The following is a 22,216-nucleotide window of genomic DNA, read 5'->3' on the forward strand; positions in this document are numbered from 1 at the left end:
TATGACTTATAAAGATTTAACCTGGGATATCTCTGTGGGAAGCTTGTCCCTGCCTCCCCTTTTTCAATCCTCTTCCAAACAGAAATATTACTACAGAGATAGTGCTGATCCTGCTTGGCTCTTTCCTATGGCAAAGGCAACCTAGACTGTCCCTCACTGCTGCTGATCAGAAACTTGGCTCCTTTTCTGACCATCAGAGAGTTTGTCCAGGACCATGTATAAAGCAAACATTGATAGAGTAGTTTAAGACTTACAAATTTTTCTATGGAACATTTCATGTGATTCTTACAAAAACCCTGTATGACAAGTCCTCCTATTGTGCCTACTTGACAGATAGGGAAACTGAGGTTGAAAAAGGATTACAAACATTAAATGACTTGACTATACAGCTAAATCCTGAGGAAGAATTTGAACTCAGGTCTTCCTGCCTTGAAAAACTCCCTTCTGCCATCTTGCTGACTGAAATACAACAGGAAAGTTGGTATCTAAAGCTCTCTATTGCAGAATGTTGCATCTAGGTGTCTGTGCCCAGATCACTCATCCCTTGCCTTAGGAGTCTCCATATTTCTTAGATTCAGGAGGAAGTGGCCCTGCTCTTTTGGGTATCCAAGGGGGCAGAATTCCTTTGGAAGGCCTACCTGGTCTAAGTGGTGAGATTGAGAAATGGGCACAGACAAAAGAAATGAAATGCAAAGGAAGAAAAGCTGAAGAAAACACAGAGAATCCAGACCCAGACCCACTGTGGGAGGAAAGAAAATTCTATGGAAGGTCCAGGAAGGAGGCAGTTAGCCCCAAGCTGAATTCCACACAGTCACTTTGCTTGGGAGTGATCTGATCACACAACACTTCACTTCTCTCTGGCTGACCTCTTTGAAAGCAGAAAAGCTGAAGAAAGTCTTGGTTGTTAACATTCTCCACCTAACTTGAGCTGAAGAATGAGAGTCTTGCCCAGAAAAGACCTCAGCAGGATTACTGCTATTTCCCTCAGGGAAAATCAATTTGATTCCTTTGTGAAGAGACTTACACCAAACAGAAAGGGATGGAAATTAGAATTAGGAATGACCCCTCTTTCCCTCTCCCAGTTCTCCTCTTATTTCCTTCCACCAAGAAAATAAAGAGATCCTTTTCAACTAAAGAAGCTTTTCTCAAGACTTTGGAATTAGAGGGAGGAACTGACTCATCATCTCTGAGGCAAACTCCATTAGGATATTTAGGGAGGAGAAGAGGAAGAAAGGGTGTTCTCTGAAATCAGCTCCCTTCCTAAAAATCTGTTTTCTGGTGTAACATCATTCTGATTCCCCTATCATCTCTCACTCTTTCCCTCTAATACAGTGGCTCTCCTGCAAACAGAGGTCAAAGCTGATCCAGACCTCACCCTGGTCAGGAGTTGGCAGCTGGACACCCCTCAGGGCATACATTCATGTCTCAGAGAGGGTTCATGGCCTTTTTCAGGTTCTCACATCAAACTTGCTCTGCCTTCTTCATCATTCTGTTCACTTGCCTCAGCTCTTCTCCTGATTGGAGCAAACTCACCAGAAATCAAAAACATCATATGCACAGAGGGGAATTATGCTGTTTGGTGTCAGGTCAGCCATTCTATTGGCATTTAGGAAGCACCTACTGGGTGCTAGAAACTGTACTAAGTGACTTCTGAGAATACAAAGCAAAACAAAAACAGATTTCTGGCCCTGGAGGCACCTCCTAGTCCAATGAGGGAGAAATCATGCAAGCAACTGTGAAGATTGGATTTAGCTATTTCCTCATTGTAACAATGAAGATAGTTAGTTTAACAAAATCAGGAATATCTTGGGAACTCTAAATTACTCATTACTCCACGGTACTTAGACCATACTTTAGGGGAAGATAAAGTTATTATCTCCTGATTGAACAATGAAAGTACTTTGCTCTTTCCTTACAGTGAAGCTAGAACTTTAAGTTAAGTCTATTTTAAGATCTTAATACAAAAATGTGTTAAGTAACTATAAAGGCTAAATTAATCAGTAACTTACAAAAGGTGCACTTAACAAAGAAGTGTTAAGTAACTCTGAAGATATAATCTAATCAAAGAAGATGAGAACTAAAAAGAATGGGCACTTAGAGGAGGAGACACAAGACTGAAATATCTATATATTGGCTCATTTCCTGTCTCCGGGAACTTCTGTGGTGGGAGAGATGGCTGATAGCAATGTGTTGGGCCTTTTGGCATCTTAGTGTGGCTACAAGCTCTTGTCTGGTTCAGGGGTGAGTATATGGCTGAGCTTCACTCCTTTACTTTTCCAACTTTATCCTCTTAGAAGCCTCTAATCTTCTCCAGAGACCTAGAGGCAGGAATTTTAATTTCTGCCTGGCACAGGCTAGGAAGGAGAAATCCTATATTCTCTTCCTTCCTTCTCTTTAAATTCCTTCCGTCTATATTAATTAAATTACAATAAATTTCCAGACTGGAATTCCCAGTAATGTTCAGCCAGAAGTCCAGGTAAGGTCTTCAGCCAGAGTTCCACCAGTGCAGCCTTCTCCAAAGAAAAGGCAGGAATCTCAGTCTCTCACTCCAAACACCAGGAAGGAGAGACTCCTAGACCATGCTGGTCTCTTCTTTTATGCTCCTCTTTTCCACATCACTTCCTGTCACTCCCCCATCTTCACTCCAACAGCTATCAAGATCAGAGAAAAGGACTCTTGGATTCATTCCTCACATGTAAAGCTGGTGCTCTCTTCTGACATTGAGTGATTATCCTGTCACAAAATATTGTATTGGCTGCTTTTTTGAGATTTCTCTTTGCTTTTAAGCTTACATATTAATCTAATCTAAGATTTTCTGTTATACGATGTTACCTTCACTTAGTACCTTCTGGTTATTAGCTATATGCTCTCACATTGGCTATACTTGTACCCTCTTCTTATGATTACACTAGAGATAATGCCATTATCAAAGTCCACAGAGACATTGGACAAACTCTTTTCCATGGCAAATACATTGGTCCTATGGATGTTGGATCTGACACCAGATCCATCAGAGCTCTGTGTTGTCATGGGCAACAGTTCCAACTCACAGTAATGAGACATTACCACAGCTTGAACCATAGGAAGGTTACATGTTACCTAAACAGCCTTTTGCTCCTTATGCCTTTGTTAACTGTGTCACATAGACAATGATGGTGGATGGAATTCCTTCAAAATGGTTACATCCTGTATCAATGACCTTTGATGAATTTAACCATCTAAAGATCTCATGGATTTTAACAGATCTTCAGAAGCATTTTTGAGAGATCGAGGAGTACCACTACCTCTGATCATTCACCTTCCTTTGACTTGTGCATGACAAGAGGTACGGTCCACTAAGTAGCAATAACGACATGGGTGACAAAGTGAATTGCAAACACACCATTTCTTTCCCTACCTCCAAATTGATTTGTGCTAAAGGAAAGCTTAGAAATCCAATGGATGGGATGCACAAATACATCCTTTATACAGTGTTTACAGTCTCATTCCATTGAGGGAAGGAGTTCCCATAGGGCCTAGTGCCCCCTGGACAATTCTTTCTTTGAAACTCTTCACCTTACTCTACCCTTCCGCCAGGATAGTACAGTACTTATGGTTTGGCTTATGGTAGTCCACCTATATCTGTATATAAGCACTATAATGACCAAATAGATAAGTTCATGGACATAAATCCAAGTTCTTAGTGACATTCTTGACCCAAGCAGTCACAGCTAAATTCAATAGCATCCTCATCAGGGGTACAGGGTTTTGTTTTGTTTTTTCTTTTTTCTGGGCCCTCCTGCCAATTTTTTTTCCATTTGAATAAGTTTATTTAGTCAATTTAGAACATTATTCCTTGGTTACTATAATTACATTATTTCCCTCCTTCCCCTCCACCCACTCTTCCCACAGCCAACATGCAATTTGATTGGGTATTACATGTGTCCTTGATGAGAACCCATTTCCATGTTGTTTACACTAGGATGTTCATTTAGAGTCTACATCCCCAACAATATGGCTTCAACTCATGTATTAAAGCAGTTGTTTTTCCTTGGTGTTTTTACTCCCACTGTGTTTCCTCTGGATGTTGATAGTAGTTTTTTCTAGTAGTTTGCTCTGAGTTGTTCAGGGTCATTGCATTGCCACTAATGGAGAAGTCCATTACATTCAATTGTACCACAGTGTCTCAGTTTCTGTGTACAATGTTTTCCTGGTTCTGCTTCTCTCAATCTGCATCAGTTCCTGGAGGTCATTCCAATTCACATGGAATTTCTCCACTTTATTATTCCTTTGAGCACAATAGTATTCCATCACCAACATATACCACAATTTATTCAGCCTTTCCCCATTTGAAGGGTAGCCCCTCATTTTCCAATTTTTTGCCACCACAAAGAGCGCAGCTTTGAACATTCTTGTAAATGTCTTTTTCCTTATTATCTCTTTGGGATACAAACCCAGCAGTGCTATGGCTGGATCAAAGGGCAGACAGTCTTTTATCAACTTTGGGCATAGTTCCAAATTGCCCTCGAGAATGGTTGGATCAATTCACAACTCCACCAGCAACGAATTAATGTCCCTATTTTGCCACATTCCCTCGAGCATTCATTACTTTCCTTTGCTGTCATGTTAGTCAATCTGCTAGGTGTGAGGCGATACCTCAGACTTGTTTTGATTTGCATTTCTCTGATTATAAGAGATTTAGAGCACTTTTTTTTTAGCTTAAACATTATTTTATTTGGTCGTTTTCAAACATTATTCATTGGAAACAAAGGTCATTTTCTTTTCCTCCTCCACCCAACCACCACCACCTGCCCTCCAGCTTACACGCAATTCCACTGGATATCACATATGTCCTTGATTCAAACCCATTTCCATGTTGTTGGCATTTGCATCAGGGTGTTCATTTAGAGTCTCTCCTCAATCATGTACCCTCAACCCTTGTAGTCAAGCAGTTACTTTTCCTCTTTGTTTTTACTCCCACAATTTGTCCTCTGCTTCTGGATAATGATTTTCTCCTAGATCCCTGCAGAATGTTTAGTGATTTTGCATTGACACTAATGGAGAAGTCCATTACGTTCCATTGTACCATAGTGTATCAGTCTCTGTGTACAATCTTTTCCTGGTTCTGCTCCTTTCGCTCTACATCAGTTCCTGGAGGTCGTTCCAATTCACATGGAATTTCTCCACTTTATTATTCCTTTTAGCATAACACTATTCCATCACTAACATATACCACAATTTGTTCAGCCATTATCCAATTGAAGGGCATCTCATCCCATCATTTTCCAATTTTTGGCCACTACAAAGCGCAGCTATGAATATTCTTGTACAAGTCTTTTTCCTTATTATCTCTTTGGGGTACAAACCCAGCAGTGCTATGGCTGGATCAAAGGGCAGACAGTCTTTTAGCTCCCTTTGGGGAGAGTTCCGGATTGCCCTTCAGAATGGTTGGATCAATTTACAACTCCACCAGCAATGAATTAATGTACCAATTTTGCCACATCCCCTCCAACATTCATTACTTTCCATAGCTGTCATGTTAGCCAATCTGCTAGGTGTGAGGTGATACCTCAGTGTTGTTTTGATTTGCATTTCTCTGATTATAAGAGATTTAGAGCACTTTTTCATGTTCTAATTAAGAGTTTTGATTTCTTTATCTGAAAACTGCCTATTCATATCCCTTGCCCATTTTTCTATTGGAGAATGGCTTGATTTTTTTATACAACTGGTTTAGCTCTTTATAAATTTGAGTAATTAGACCTTTGTTAGACATTTTTGTAATGAAGATTGTTTCCAAATTTGTTGCTTACCTTCTAATTTTGGATGCCTTTGTTTGCACAAAAACTTTTTAATGTGATGTAGTCAAAATTATTGATTTTACATTTTGTGATTTTTTTTCTAGCTCTTCCTTGGTTTTAAAGTCTTTCCCTTCCCAAAGATCAGACAAGTATACTATTCTCTGTTTGCCTAATTTGCTTATAGTTTCCTTCTTTATATTCAGGTCATTCACCCATTCTGAGTTTATCTTGGTGTAGGGTGTGAGATGTGGATCCAAATATAATCTCTCCCATACTGTCTTCCAATTTTCCCAGCAGTTTTTATCAAAAAGTGAGTTTTGATCACAAAAATGGGTATCTTTGGGTTTATTATGAACTCTTCTGCTGAAGTCATTTACCCCAAGTCTATTCCACTGATCCTCCTTTCTGTCTCTTAGCCAGTACCAAATTGTTTTGATAATGACAGCTCTATAGTATAGTTTGAGATCTGGAACTGCAAGTACTCCTTCCTTTGCATTTTTTTTCATGATTTCCCTGAATATCCGTGATCTTTTGTTCTTCCAAATAAACTTTATTATGTTTTTTTTTCTAATTCTGAAAAGAAGTTTTTTTGGTACTTAAATGGGTATGGCACTAAATAAGTAAATTAATTTGGGTAGGATTTTCATTTTTATTATGTTAGCTTGTCCCACCCATGAGCAATCAAAGTTTTTCCAATTGTTTAGATCTAGGTTTAACTGTGTGGAGAGTGTTTTGTAGCTGTGTTCATATAGTTCCTATGTTTGTCTCGGCAGATAGAGTTCTATGTATTTTATATTGTCTAGGGTGATTTTAAATGGAATTTCTCTTTCTAATTCTTGCTGCTTAGATGTGTTGGAGATATATAGAAATGCTGATGACTTATGCGGGTTTATTTTGTATCCTGCAACTTTGATAAAGTTTTTAATTATTTCAACTAGCTTTTTTGTTGATTCTCTAGGATTCTTTAAGTATACATCATATCATCCACAAAGAGTTATAGGTTGGTCTCCTCAGTGCCAATTTTAATACCTTCAATTTCTTTTCCTTCTCTAATTACTACTGCTAGTGTTTCTAGAACAATGGTGAATAATAGGGGTGATAATGGGCATCTTTGTTTCACTCCTGATCTTATTGAGAAGGCTTCTAGTTTATCCCCTTAGCAGATGATGTTTGCTGATAGTTTCAGATATTTAGTGTTTATTATTTTTAGGAAAGGCCCTTCTGTTTCTACACTTTGTAGTGTTTTTAATGGGAATGGGAATTGCATTTTATCACAGGCTTTTTCTGCATCTATTGAGATAATCATGTGATTTTTGTCAGTTTGGTTGTTAATATGGTCAATTATGCAGATAGTTTCCCTAATGTTGAACCATCCTTGAATTCCTGGAATGAATCCTGCCTGGTCATAGTGAATAACCCTTGTGAAGACTTGCTGGAGTCTTTTTGCCAGTATTCTATTTAAGATTTTTGCATCTCTATTCATTAGGGAGATTGATCTATAGTTTTCTTTCTCTTTTTTTGACCTGCCTGGCTTTGGGATCAGGACCATGTTTGTATCGTAAAATGAATTTGGTAGAACTCCTTCTTGTCTTATTCTGTCAAATAGTTTGTATAATATTGGGATTAGTTGTTCTTTGAGTGTTTGATAGAATTCATTTGTGAATCCATCTGGACCTGGGGATGTTTTCTTAGGGAGTTCTTTGATGGCTTGTTCAAATTCTTTTTTCTGATATTGGGTTATTTAGGTAATTTATTTCTTCCTCTTTTAGTCTAGGCAATTTTTATTTTTGTAAGTATTCATCCATTTCACCTAGATTGCCATATTTGTTGCCATATAATTGAGCATAGTAATTTTTAATGATTGCCTTAATTTCCTCTTCATTAGAGGTGAGGTGCCCCTTTTCACCTTGGATACTGTCCATTTGGCTTTTTTCTTTCCTATTTTTAATTAGACTGACCAGTACTTTGTCTATTTTATTTGTTCTTTCAAAGTACCAACTTCTATTCTTATTTATTAAATCAATAGTTCTTTGACTTTCAATTTCATTGATTTCTCCTTTGAGTTTTAGGATCTCTAAGTTAGTCTTCATCTGAGGATTTTTAATTTGTTAACTTTCTAGTTTTTTAATTTGCATGCCTAATTCATCAAATTGTTGTCATTTCCTCCATACAAGGTGCAATATTTTATAAACCCCTAGTTAGATAATCTTTAGATAGAGAGGCTACGTATATAGAAGGATTCATTGAAGTGGCCTGACATGTTCATATGCCACAAACCCCAAGTGAGGAGATTTTAACAAGCTGGTCTCCCAAAGAATCAAAGGGATCCTACTGGGAAGAACATCCTCTCCTAGAATCATGCATCAGATGTTGTTCTGACTGCACCCCTGCTTTCCTGGAGATATGTCACTTCTGTCACCTAGGCTGGTCACATAGCTAGGTAACCTAGGTTACATGACTGAATTCTACCTAGATGTGGAAGCAGAGGTTTAAGATTCAAAGGACGAAGTACTCATGCTCTTTGCCTGGTGTTTGGCAAAAAAGACAGCTATGGAAGGCCAGGTGGGGAACAACAATGTGGGGACTGAGAAGGGGCTAAAATCTCTTATTTCCACCTACTTCTTATCCCTTACCTATCCAAGTGATTCTAATAAATTTTATAAGATTCTAAGGACCAGTCTCTTCATTTTAATTCTTACACTAAAAATTTGAGCTTTCTAATAGTAAAAGATGGTCCCTAGAGAGGAAATATCTTCCCCCATGGGGACCAGTAAGTAGAGGATTGATAACCACTAGTTAGGTTTCCTCAAATACAAAGCAATCACTTTTTATACAGTATCATACTCTTTTCTTATAAGTCTTGGAGACTCAGCTAATCTACATTAGGCTTAAAGTGCAAGGGAAAATAAATACACTATCTTTCACTTATTATTTCAAGGATACCAGCAAAATGTTAAGGCTGCCCATCTGTTGTCTCTCATTCTCACTATATGAATGAGATACCTCCCTCTATCCTCCTATGATAGTGACTGGAAGAGCAGCCTAGCCACTGTCGTGCCTCTACCAACAATATGGGTTCTTCTGGAGGTGAAAGGTGAACTAGGAGGACCAGTGATGCATTGGCAATCAAAGGGAACTTTATTGAAGGGAGTAATGATATTTATACACAGTTGGATTCCTACCTAAACATATCCATCCACATGATTTTATGTAATATGTTCATAGGAACATATAGCCAATCACAGAGAGTCTTGAGGATAACAAAGCATCCTCTCAAGATATTCATCTAGTGGGTACAATGTACTCTGTGATTGCAGTATTCGGGGATATCGATAAGATGCAGGAAAACATACATAAGAGGACATCTCATAACATGTTCTGCTGATGAAACATATTCCAGGTTCAGCCCTAGGTCATTTCTAGTTCATTCAGGTATCTTCAATGTATTTGATTCTTTACTCGGAGTCTCTATAATGTAGGGGACCTATCAATCCCTACAACATAAGGATCCTATCATTCCTACACGTACATGATATCTTTTGTCTTGCTACCCAACTGAAAGTCATCATTGGTAAATATACCACCTTGAACATGATATCCCTCTTTCCATTTTCTCCTACATTCTTTAGAATCCTGATTCTACCAGGTTTGTGGTGCCAGGATTCCCAAACACAGATCTGGGAGCTGAGTAGACATAAAAACAAAAACAAAAAAAATTCAGTCTAATAGCCCAAAGAGTACTTCCTAGGGATTACCTCTGAGAAAGAACATAATGAAATCGCCCACCACCATAATGACTTTGGATGTCGATTGCTATAAGGGAAAAGAGCAGAATTCCATTTCATTCTAGGGGAACATATATTTTCTTGAGTTATTCATTAGACAACAGGTTACAGGAGGTACTTATACAACTTTCAGGAGGCCGAGAGGTGGCACTCTGTGGTCTGAATCAGAGTGCCTGAGACATGACAAGACCTTCAAGAGAATGGAAATCCAAGGTCCAGCCCACATAGCTCACAGTCTTCTGTTCCGACTTCCAAGTAGAGAGTCATTATTTCATGTGAGCACAAGTTCCATTAGGAGATGGTGACTTTGGCAGCAAAAACAGAAGGAGGTAGAAGGACTAAATAATATATTTTGAGACTTTACAGCTTTGAGAGGGATTATTTTTCTCTACAGCTTTGTAAATACACTCTTCTGCATTGAAAACTTCCTTGCATTTCTTTTTGTCATATCCCATAGGCCTTAAAATACTGTTGGTAGAGGGAAAAAATGGGCAAATTTTAGGGTGGATTTATCGGAACTGAAGAACATTCATTAAGATTCTTATACTTATTCCAGACAGCCTCGGATTATGAACCACCCTCTTTCCCCAACCACAGCGGTTGTCATCCTAGCCCTCCAAACAAGCTGAGAGTTAAACAACAAACATGTCCTGAATCAGTTGGATATTAAGTATCTCATCTATAGAGAAGATTAATACAACTGAGATTACAAAAAAAAAAAAGCTAAATCTAAAATTCCATTTTTTTTTACCATATGACACTAATCTGAGACTAAATGATCAAGTAACTTGGTCAGGTCAAACAGATGATCACTTTTTGAGATTTAAATAGAAAGAAAATTACAGATCTTGGATTTCACATATTAACTGACCTTAGAAGTCATCAAGGCTAAACCTTTCTCCTCCTCCTCCACCTCCTCCTGCAATTCCCCCTGATTAGCCTCCTCCTCCTTCTTCCTGTTTCACTTCCTTTCCCACCTCTTCCCCTATTCCTCTTTCTTTTCCTTCTCCAAATTTCTGACAAATAAGGAATCTCAAACTGAGAACAGTCAAGGGATTTGGCCTGGGTCATCCAGATAATCATGTGATGAATTGCAATATAGAAAAGCATTATAGACACTAAATTCAAAGAGGAAAGGACTGTAGAATTAATGAACTCTAAACTCTTTTTTTAGAGGAGGAAACGGAGACTGACAGACAACAAAAGATTATCCCACTATCACACAGATAAAATGTATGTGTCTGAGCAAAGTTTTCAACTTGGGCCTTCCCAACACCCATCCCAATGCTCTATGCAGTGTTTCCATTGGGGAGGTTAACGTCTTGCTATACAGTGCCCTGATGCAATCACATTCAGAATGTCCTATTCCATTGCATATTTACAGGAGAACAAAGATGGCAACAACTAAAATGAGCCCTAAAAGGTCAATGCAGGAATCCCAGCCCTAAGAAGAAAAATATTTGGCTCAGGGAAGAGAGAAGAGACTTCCTCAGCTTGCTTGGCCTCAAGTTGCAGAACTGAAACCTCTGGATGAAGGTTTAGAAATGTCTGTTTTGAAGGGCAAAGTGAAGAAAGCTTCCAAACCCTGAAAGCTCTCCAGAAGGAGGAGGAGCTGCCCTCACTGAAGACCTTCAACAAAGGCCAAATGGCCACCTATTAGGGGAGGGCTTCTAGTTCCCAGACCAAATTTCCTCCATACTCTCAGAAGGCCCTTCCAACTCAGGGATGCTGCGATTTCATATTCATCTATTTAGGGTTCACGTTGAACTCACACGCTAGTGCAATCTATTCCTTTCGGGGAACAATGACACATTTCACAGTCATCAGTAATCCAGGAAGTGTCCCATTCATTAAAGTCATGATTACGATTTCTGCAATCTAAGAAAGAACATATGGAAAATCTTCTGTTAAATTCCAAATAATATCTTAAGAAAAGATTTTGATAAGTTATTAAGGTTATCTTGGATGATACATCAAAGTAATGGAAACATTGGAAAATCTGGGTCATTTTTTAAAAACCCTTACTTCCCATTTTAGAATCAATGATGTATATCCCTCCCAAGACAGAAGAGCAGTAAGTGCCAGATAATGGGGGTAAAGGGACTTGCCTAGGGTCACACACCTAGGAAGGTCTGAGGACAAATTTGAACCCACAATCTCCCACCTCTAGGCCTAGCACTATATATTCTAACACATCTACCTGCTCAAATTTGGGTCATTTTTAAAGACTTTCAAAGGAAGTTCTACAATTTCCCTTGGCAACATCCTCCAACACTTCACAACCCATCAAGTCTACAAGACATCTAAAGTCATTTAATAAGCCTTCATAGTAACAAGTGGAAATGTCCAATACTCTTCTTTGTAAGATATGTGATAACAGATCAACACTGGGACATAAACTCCATGAAAGAAAGTATTTTTCTAGGGTTTTTACTTTACATCTTTATTTTCTTCCCATGATGAATTTGGTCTTTGAAGATGCAACATTTTGCATCCAGGAGATGTTTAACAGATGCTTGCTGAATTGAGTGACTATTTAAGGGCATGAGACACAGAGAGGTCACTTGATTGACCCAGCTGTCCAAAGGTAGCCACAGACCAGATGTGGGATTTAAACTCTGGTCTTCCTGATCCAAATCCCAACACTCTAAATATTATACAATCCTTCCTTTTAGAAACATATCATACATAGAGGTCGTATCTTGACATTTTAGGATAGTAGGAAAGTGGGGAGGAAAGACCTTTTATGTGTGCTTCAAGACATACCTCTTTACTTCATCTCAGGAACATCTATAGATTTAAAACATTTTTCCCACGCTTTTGCCTACTATTTCCATTCCTTTGATCTTGGGTCCAATGGACAAACATACTCTATTCAAACTTGTCCCAGTCACTTTTTTTCATAGTAAACAAATCCTCCTAACCCTAGAAATACGAAATACTGGTTAAAGTTTTACCATTTCTTAGATCTTCCATATCGCTCTCCAACGGAATATCAATGCACTGAGCCTCATATAATATCCCAAAGATAGTCCAGGTAAGGAGAATACCTAGTATAGTATTCTATTCAAGAAAAAGAGAGAAAGATTTAAGGCTAGCCAGGTGGAAGAATAATTGAGTTATTGGGTTCTTTTTTCAATTTATGGCCATCTTATATTTTTTCCAACATTTATCACCCAATAAACAGACCCTCTTCCCAGGGATGAACCCTTCCCTTATGACTCAGTCTCAGCTACACATGGAATAAGCAGTGAGAATGAGAACCTCCAGAAACAGCAGGTTTCCCCTGATCTGGACATTTATCTGAAAAAGGGAACTGGTGATGCTACACTAGGGCCTCTAGAACCAGATTCTCCCCTACCCTGTATACCTCTGTGAGGTGGGGACAAATCTCAAGAGGTGGGGCAGCTGAACTGAAGATAGAAGGCTCTTGGAGATCACTTCCATGCTGTGCAATCCTGTCTTCCAAAGCCCAATGTGATGTGGATTCTTGCCCTCACACCACCCCATGCTCAGTAGGCTCCATGGATGAAAAGTGGAGGATCAACTTCTCTCATTTTTTTGAAGATGCCTTGAAATATTGCTGTTAGAGTATCATGTGCAATGGAGATATGTTAGATGCCTTCCCAAATAAGATCAGAAGTGAAGCAGGGATGCCCATTATCACCACTACTACTTAATATTGTACTAAAAATGGCAGCAGTTGCAATTAGAGAAGAAAAAGAAATTGAAGGGATCAAAGTAGGCAATGAGGAAACAAACTGTCACACTTTGCAGATGACATGATGGTTCAATAACTGTAGAAAAGTTGCAGGACACAAATTAAACCCAGAAAAATTATCAGCATTCCTATATGTTTCCAACAAAACCCAGCAGCTAAGAGTTAGAAGCAGAAACTCCATTTAAAATTGCTGCAGTGAAGATGAAATGCCTCGGAACCTACCTGGTCATATCTGGACAAAATCAGGAATTATTCAAATGTAACTAGAAAACCTTCTTCGCACAAATAAAACTAGATCTAAATAATTGGGAAAATATCAATTGCTCATGTGTAGTACACACCCATATAATAAAAATGACTATCCTCTTTAAATTCATTTACTTATTTAGTGCTATACGTATCATACTACCAAAATAATTTTTCATAAAAATTAGAAAAAATTATTACGAAGTTCATCTGGAAGAAGAAATGATCAAGAATATCAAGTGAACTTATAAAATGAATGTGAATGAGGGAGACCTGGCTTTACCAGATCTCAAACTGTACTATAAATCAGAGATGATCAAAACTAAATGGTACGGGCTTAGAGATAGAATTGTGAATCAGTGAAATACTTGAGGTAAATGACAGTAGCAAAATAGTGTTTGATAAACCCAAAGATCCCTTCTGTAGGGAAAAGAACCTAATGCATGAAAGAAAACTGACAGGAGACCTCGAAAACAGTATGGGAGAAAATAGGCTTAGATCAATATCTTATACCCTACTCCAAGATTAACTCAGAGTGGGTAAATGATTTAAATATGAAAAGGGAAAACATGAAAAAATTAGGTGAACATAGAACAGTATTCATCACAGATCTATGGGAAAAGAAGGAATTTAGGACCAAACATAAGACAGAGAACACTACAAAATGTAAAATGAATAATTCTGATAATATTAAATTTAAAAGTTTCTGTTCAAACACAACCAATGCAAACAAGATTAGAAGGGAAGCAATATATTGGGAAAATTTTTTATGACAAAAATCTCTCACAAAGGTCTCATTTCTCAAATTTATGAGGAGCTAAGACAATTGAATGAAAAATCAAGGCATTCCCCGATTGAAAAATGGTCAAATGACATGAATGAGCAGTTTCCAGACACATAAAACAAAATATCAATAAGCACATGGAAAAGTGTTCTAAATATCTCATAATTAGAGAAATGCAAATCACAACTCTGAGGTACAACCTCACACGAAGAATATTCACCTATATGACAGTAAAGGAAAATATTAATGTTGGAGGGGATGTGGCATAATAGGGGCAAATATACATTGCTGGTGGAGTTGTCAATTAATCCAGCCATTCTGGAAGGCAATTTGGAATTATTCCCAAAGGCCTTTCAAAGACTGCCTGCCTTTTGATCCAGTAATACCACTGCAGAGCTAGTAACCCAAACAGAGAAGACAGAAAAAGTACATGTACAAAAATATTCATAACTGTACTTTTTGTAGTGCTAAAAATTGGAAAATGAGGGGGTGACCCTCCATTGGAGAATGGCTGAACAAATTGTGGTATATGATAGTGACAGAATATTCTTATACTATAAGGATAGATGATCTGGAGGTTTTCCATGTGAACTGCGAGAACCTCAGTGAACTGATGCAGAGCAAAAGGAACAGAACCAGGAGAACATTGTACACAGAAAGTAAAACATTGTGGAAAAATCCAATGTAATAGACTTTGTACTACTAGCAATTGTACTGGTAGCAATGCAACAAGTCAGGACACTCCTGAAGGAGGTATGTGAAAGAATGCGACCCACAACGAGAGAAGGAACTATGGCGGTAGAAATGCAAAGGCTAAACGTATGTAATCAATTATCACATGAATAAATGTTACTGTGATTTAGGGTTTAAGCCTTAAAAAAACAGCACTAGAGCAAAAATGAATAAGAAAATTAGTATCATGTGATAACATTTGTACAAGCCAATGGGATTCCTTGGTGGCTCTGGGAAGAAGGAGGAAAGAGAGGAAGGAATGAAAATGAATTATGCAAACAAAGAAAAATATTTGAAAATAAATAAATGGGGTGGAAAAAATTTATATAACATTTTTTAAATCAATGAATTAATCAAACTTATTCCAGGTCTTCCCATATTCATTTGTAAGATTCTGAATAAATGAGCTATTTCTAATGGTTAATGTTTCTTTAAGTAAAAATACAAATCATTTACCTTTCCAAAAAAAAAAAAGACATGGGGCCTGATTTTGTATTTCCCTTTTCTTGTTTTTCGCTGAAAAGTGTCAGTATTTTTAAAATTACAAGGAAGCTCAGTCATTAGAATGCTGGAGGTGAAGTCATCAAATGTAGTGTCGGACAAAAAGTTGTGTGTTTCCTGACAACTCACTTAGCAACTCTATCTCACTTTCCTCATCTGTTAAATGGGCAAAATGATGGCACAAGACCCAAACAAGACTTGACTTGTTCATGGACACCAGCCACTATAATCACTGCCATGCTTCTCAGTCCTGTCTTCCAAAGCCCAAGGTGATGTGCACTCCTGCTCCCCGAGCTCTAGAACCACAAGGAGTGGCTCAGTAAGCTCCATGGATGAAAAGAGTGAGATCCACTTCTGTCATCTGTCTGAAGAAGCCCTTAAGTTCTGGGTGCTGGTTTTGTCTTTTCTTTTTCTTCTTGTTTTTGGCTGAAAAGCCTACAAGGAAGCTCACTCTTTAGGTCACTGTAGGTAAAGTCATCAAATATGGTCTCAGACAATTAGTTGTGCTTCCCCTGACAAGTCACTTAGAAACCCTGCCTCACTTTTCTAAGTCTGTCCAATGGGCACAATGATAGCTTCCCAGGGTTGTTGTGTGCATCAAATGAGAGAATATTCAAAAAATTCTCTGAGCTGTTAACTACAATAATGATAGCAAAACATAAAACAGCACAGCAAAGTCAACCAATCCAGTTAAACCCATTTTTCACTGGTCCCAGCCCCATCAATTTAGAGATAGAGAGGAAGTTCTAGGTTAGTGAGTCTAACATTCTCATGTTACAGATCAAGAAACTGAGGCCTTGACAAGACCCTGACAAGATTTGACTTATTCTTATCCAATAGCTAATGGCATCTGCCTCCAAATATCCAATGCCCCTCTACCTCTTGCCTCCAGAATCACTCACTTTTCTGACAGGAGAAAAAGAATGCTGTGTAGCCCCAGCCAGGGCACTTTTGTCTCTATTTGCTTCAGTTTTCTACACTTTAAAAGGGAGATGATAATAGCAGCTACTCTCAGTGTGGGTTATAAGGATCAAATGAGATAATAATTATGTCTGGCATATAGTAGATATCATATAAAGGCTACCTATTATTACCATATGTAGCCTATTGAATATTATCACAGTAAGATTCCTATTACTCTGAATAAACACATTTGGGGTTTGCTGTATGACTCAGTAGATAGAGCCAGGCCTGGAGAAGGGAGGTCCTGGGTGCAAATCAGACCACAGACACTTCCTGGCTGAGGCATTTGAGGCAACTCACTTAACCCCAATTGCCTACAGCTCGGCTCACTTGGAACCAATACTGAGTATCAATTCTGAGACAGAAAGTTGAGGCTCTTTTAAAAATAATTGCTCATACATTTTGTCTTCTATACTTTGAAAACAACATTGATGATCGCATTTCATCTTTGTTTAGAAGACTTTTTAGAATTTTCTTCTTTTCTGTCATTTCTCTACTACTTATCGACATTATTTTCCTGCCATCGTCACTCTGCATCTGATCATTCAGATTTCTCCAGATTTTCCTGCTTCCCTTGTATTCGTCACTTCATAAAGGCTCTCATTCCATTCATATGTCATAATTGAAGTCAGATCAGGACTATGAATTCTTCTACTAGGAACGTATTTCTCTGGAGAGAAAAGAGGTTTGGGATAAAAGGAGGGAAATGGACAGGGAAGGTGATACCGACACAGAGTAAGAACTGCCTACAATGGGTCCAGGCATATTGGGGAAGTGGGCAGATTCTTGCTGGGCTGGGGGTCTGGAAGAGGGGCATTATGGTAAGGACTTTAGGTAAGGTCTATCCTGGCCAATTGAAAGTTTACAATTGCTTTTTTAAAAAAAATAACATATATAATATTCAATGGATAATAGAGGACTGAGGGGGAACTATCTCTGCCAAGATAAATGAAATATTTGGCTGCTTTTAGCCTAAGATAGTAAAGCAGGATATTGACAAATGATACATATGAGAGGTAGGACTAGAATCCTGGACTTCTTGACTCCCAGGACAGCTGCCCATCCACTATATCATGCTGCCTCTCTTCAGGGAGCCCAGGAGGAAAATCAACAAGCAGCCCCAGGGAGCACTGGAAGCTTTCAGCAGAAACACAAATGCCCTCATCCCAAAAAACCAGCAGTGTTCCTTTTCTTCCCTTTCCAACATGAACCTGTCACTTACCATGGTGTCTTAGCAGCCTCTCTCTTCCACAGGGCTATTGGTCTTGCAGGGAGCCTTGTCAGGATTATATAGAGGGTGATTGTAATCATTTCGCAATAACAAAGAGGAAATCTAACACATCCAAAAAAATGACAAATTCTATTGTATAAATAGGGGGCAGGAGGCCAAATGGAAAGAATGGGAGAGTTTGAATTATTCATGTATTATCAACTGGCTCTCTAACCTCATGAAAATTAGCCTATATTTTAATATTAAATTTTATTTGTTAAATATTTTTACATGTATTTAAATTTATTAAATTAAAATATTTAATGAAATTTAATACTAATTAATCTATGTCCATAAAAATATCAAAATGCCATTTTCACCACATTGGATCAAAATGATGGTCTCATTTGGTGCAGGATTCTGGCTCTGACAAAACTTCTAAGGGATATTTTCTGAGAACGTGATCATCCTTCATGTTATGGCCCTCAACAAATTAGGAGCTTCTCTCCAACATTCCATACTGCTCTCTGATGATCCAGAATTGATTCTAAAGAGAAATCATTCCCTAGAGCCTCTTTCCCATGTCCTACAACCAAGGCATTGCATGAGGCACATGTCCCCAATGTCTATAATAGAAATGCCTTTTCTCCTCTCCTTATCCTCTAGAAAACCCTCCTTCCTTTCAAGATACACCACTGATCCCGCAAGAAGCTCTTCTTGAATTCCACCCCTCTGAGAATGTCTAGATTCTTTTACTTATGTACCCTTTGGTATGTATCCTTGAGGATGCATATGACCATTTTGCTTGTCTCCAGTAATCCTCCTCTTAGAATTTGAACACGACCAGGGGAGAAACAGTTTAGAGTGTATATACTTCTGAAGCATTAGGTGGTTGTGAGTTTGAAGGGTTAAGTCAAGAAGATCTGAATTCAAAATTTTGTCCCTGACAAATGATGTGTGACCTGAGACAAATCACTTCACCATCATTTGCCTCAGTTTCCCCTACTCTAAATGGGATTAATAAACACACCTACCTCACAGGGTTTGGGGGAGCACCAAATCCGATATTTATTATAAGCATTTAGAAAGGATGTGTTCCACAGTAACTGCTACATAAATACTTATTCCCTTCTCTAACTCACTGCTCCGGAGGAGAACAATTAGGTAGAAACAAGGTTGAGTGGGAATGGAGCAGGACAGGAAGGCTTTCTCTCAGGAAAGGGCCCAGACGAGTCTTGGTTTGTGTCACACAGTTGGGTTTCCTGGGCAGCAAGCTGGGGACTGGACACTTTGGAGGAGAGAAGTTGGAGAGAGAGGTTAAGATTAGGGATGGAAGCAGAGTCAGCATCAGTGCCACCTAGGCCCTTGTTGGACCTTAGAGCTCGTCTTCTCTGTACCCTGTTTGACTAGAAAAGTTCCATTATTTCTGCTTAAAATCTCTACAAGGAAGACATATGCCACAGTTTCAGGATGCCTTTAGAAATAGAGGTGAATACTTCCAAGAATCATAAGCATCAGAGAGCTTCCAGGACCTCTGGGTGGTCTTCCTGTCTCTGTCCCTCTTTTTTCCTTCCTCCTCCTCATAGAAATTACCCTACAGAGATGCAGCCCCTCCTTTGCTGTGCCAAAGCCAGCCTGCAGCATCTCTCACTGCTGCTGATCAGAAACTGGACTCCTTGGCCAACCATCAAAGCAGTTTTGTAGGATCGTGTCCTTCAGTGGAATTCAATAGCTCATATTTAATAAACATTTTATGACTTAAAGCCTTTACCTGGGATATCTCTGTGGGGAGCTTGTCCCTGCCTTTGCTTTTTCATTCCTCTTCCCAATAGAAACACTACTACAAAGATAGCACCCCTCCTTCTTGGCTCTTTCCTATGGCAAAGGCAACCTAGACTGTCCCTCACTGCTGCTGATCAGAAACTTGGCTCCTTTTCTGACCACCAGAGAGTTTGTCCAGGACCATGTATAAAGCAAACATTGATAGAGCAGTTTAAGACTTACAAATCTTTCTATGGAACATTTCATGTGATTCTTACAAAAACCCTGTATGACAAGTCTTCCTATTGTGCCTACTTGACAGATAGGGAAACTGAGGTTGAAAAAGGATTACAAACATTAAATGACTTGGCTACACAGCTAAATCCTGAGGCAAAATTTGAACTCAGGTCTTCTTGTCTCCAAAACTCCCCTGGGCCATCTGCTGACTGAAATACAACAGGAAAGTTGGTATCTAAAGCTCTCTATTGCAGAATGTTGCACCTAGGTGTCTGTGCCCAGATCACTCACCCCTTGTCTTAGGAGTCTCCATATTTCTTAGATTCAGGAGGGAATGGCCCTGCTCTTTTGGGTATCCAAGGGGGCAGAGTTTCTTTGGAAGGTCTGCCTGGTCTAAGTGGTGAGATTGAGAGAAATAGGCACAGACAAAAGAAAAAAAAATGCAAAGGAAGAAAAGCTGAAGAAAACACAGAGAATCCAGACCCAGACCCACTGTGGGAGGAAAGAAAATTCTATGGAAGGTCCAGGAAGGAGGCAGTTAGCCCCAAGCTGAATTCCACACAGTCACTTTTGCTTGGGAGTGATCTGATCACACAACACTTCACTTCTCTCTGGCTGACCTCTTTGAAAGCAGAAAAGCTGAAGAAAGTCTTGGTTGTTAACATTCTCCACCTAACTTGAGCTGAAGAATGAGAGTCTTGCCCAGAAAAGACCTCAGCAGGATTACTGCTATTTCCCTCAGGGAAAATCAATTTGATTCCTTTGTGAAGAGGCTTACATGAAAGCCTTCAAAAAGAGATAGAAATTAGAATTAGGGAAGATCCCTCTCTCTCTCTCCCAGTTCTCCTCTTATTTCCTTCCACCAAAAAAATAAATAAATCCTTTTCAAACAAGGAAGCTGTTCACAAGATTTTTCTAATTAGAAGGAGGAACTGACTCATCATCTGTGAGACAAACTCCATTAGGATGCTTAGTGAGGAGAAGAGGAAGAAAGGGTGCTCTCTGAAATCAGCTCCATTCCTGAAAACCTGTTTTCTGGTGTAACATCTTTCTGATTCCCCTATCATCTCTCCCTATTCCCCTCTAATACAGTGGCTCACCTGCAAAGACAGGTCAAGGCTGAACCAGACCTCCCCCTGGTCAGGAGTTGGCAGCTGGATGCAGCTCAGGGCATACATTCATGTCTGAGAGAGGGTTCATGGCCTTCTTCAGTTTCTCACATCAAACTTGCTCTGCCTTATTCATCATTCTGTTCACTTGCCTCAGCTCTTCTCCTGATTGGAGCAAACTCACCAGAAATCAAAAACATCATATGCACAGAGGGGAATTATGCTGTTTGGTGTCAGGTCAGCCATTCTATTGGCATTTAGGAAGCACCTACTGGGTGCTAGAAACTGTGCTAAGTGAGTGCTGAGAATGCAAAGCACAACAAACAGATTTCTGGCCCTCAAGGCATCTCCCAATCCAATGAGGGAGAAATCATGCAAGCAACTCTACACAAACAAGACACATAGTGCAGGATAAATTGGAGATCTCCCTCATAGTGGAGCAATCTGTGTGAAGGGAATCCCTCCCAAGATCATACATGGGTCAGACTTGCATCCTTGCACTCAAGCATGGCTCACTGGACACTGATGGAGGCATGTGACCCAGAAAACATCAGGTTAGGATCCAGGGTAAAGGAGAAGCTATCAAAGAGGATTTTCCAGGAAGTATGGTCTCTCTACTCAGGTCCCACTCAGACCTGGGTGAAAGAAAAGTAGATGAGAGAGCCATATGGAGAAGCAATCACTGGGGATTGTTAGAAATGGGCTTTACTGTTTGTCTGTTTGCCTTCTCATATTCAAGTAAATATTAGTAAACTCTATGGAAATTCAAGACCAGAGTTTAATGTAGTTTTGACAACTAGCAGCTGGGGCAATGGGGAAAGGCTTTCTACAGAAGATGGGATTGGAAATGAGCCTTGAAGAAAATCAGGGTAACTAAGAGGTTGAAGGGAGAAGCCTTTCAGGGAGGAAGCCAGCTCAGAGAAACAGATCTGGAATACAGAGGGGTCAGACAAAAGGGCAAGGAGAACATGAGAGTGGATTCCAGAGCTGTGGAGGGCAGGAATGTTAACTTGGGAATAGCACAGAACTCCTAAAGTAGTCAGAAAAACCAAGACTTTAGTCAGAAAAGGGATAGATCCAATAATCAGTCACTATAAACCCAGCACCAAAAGCTACACAGGGCATACACCCAGGGGACTCTGGGAATATATCCCTGGGAGAATGCACGTCACTTGATGATTTCTCCAAAGAACAGAAGAACTTGGGAAACTTAGTAGAAACACAGAAGAAAAAGAACTGCTTGATCACATGGGCCATGGGGACATGATTGGGGATAGAGACTCAAAATGATCAGTCTAGTGTAAATATTAATAATATGGAAATAGATCTTGATCAATGACACTCATAAAACCCAGGGGAATTGTATGGTGGCTACAGGAGCTAGTGCGGG

The 22,216-nt window shown here is 39.2% G+C and overlaps 1 long non-coding RNA gene across 1 annotated transcript; it reads right to left on the minus strand.

Annotated features, from left to right (window-relative positions):
- Positions 1-9,249: 9,249 nt before the first annotated feature.
- Positions 9,250-13,079, minus strand: LOC103106597 (uncharacterized). Its single transcript, XR_008918167.1, has 3 exons — positions 12,520-13,079; positions 11,335-11,440; positions 9,250-10,030 (listed from the first exon to the last, which is right to left on the minus strand). It is a non-coding gene; the product is annotated as an uncharacterized LOC103106597 (long non-coding RNA).
- Positions 13,080-22,216: the final 9,137 nt, after the last annotated feature.

The sequence above is a fragment of the Monodelphis domestica genome, chromosome 1, assembly GCF_027887165.1.
Source record: "Monodelphis domestica isolate mMonDom1 chromosome 1, mMonDom1.pri, whole genome shotgun sequence".
Taxonomy (NCBI): Eukaryota; Metazoa; Chordata; class Mammalia; order Didelphimorphia; family Didelphidae; genus Monodelphis; species Monodelphis domestica.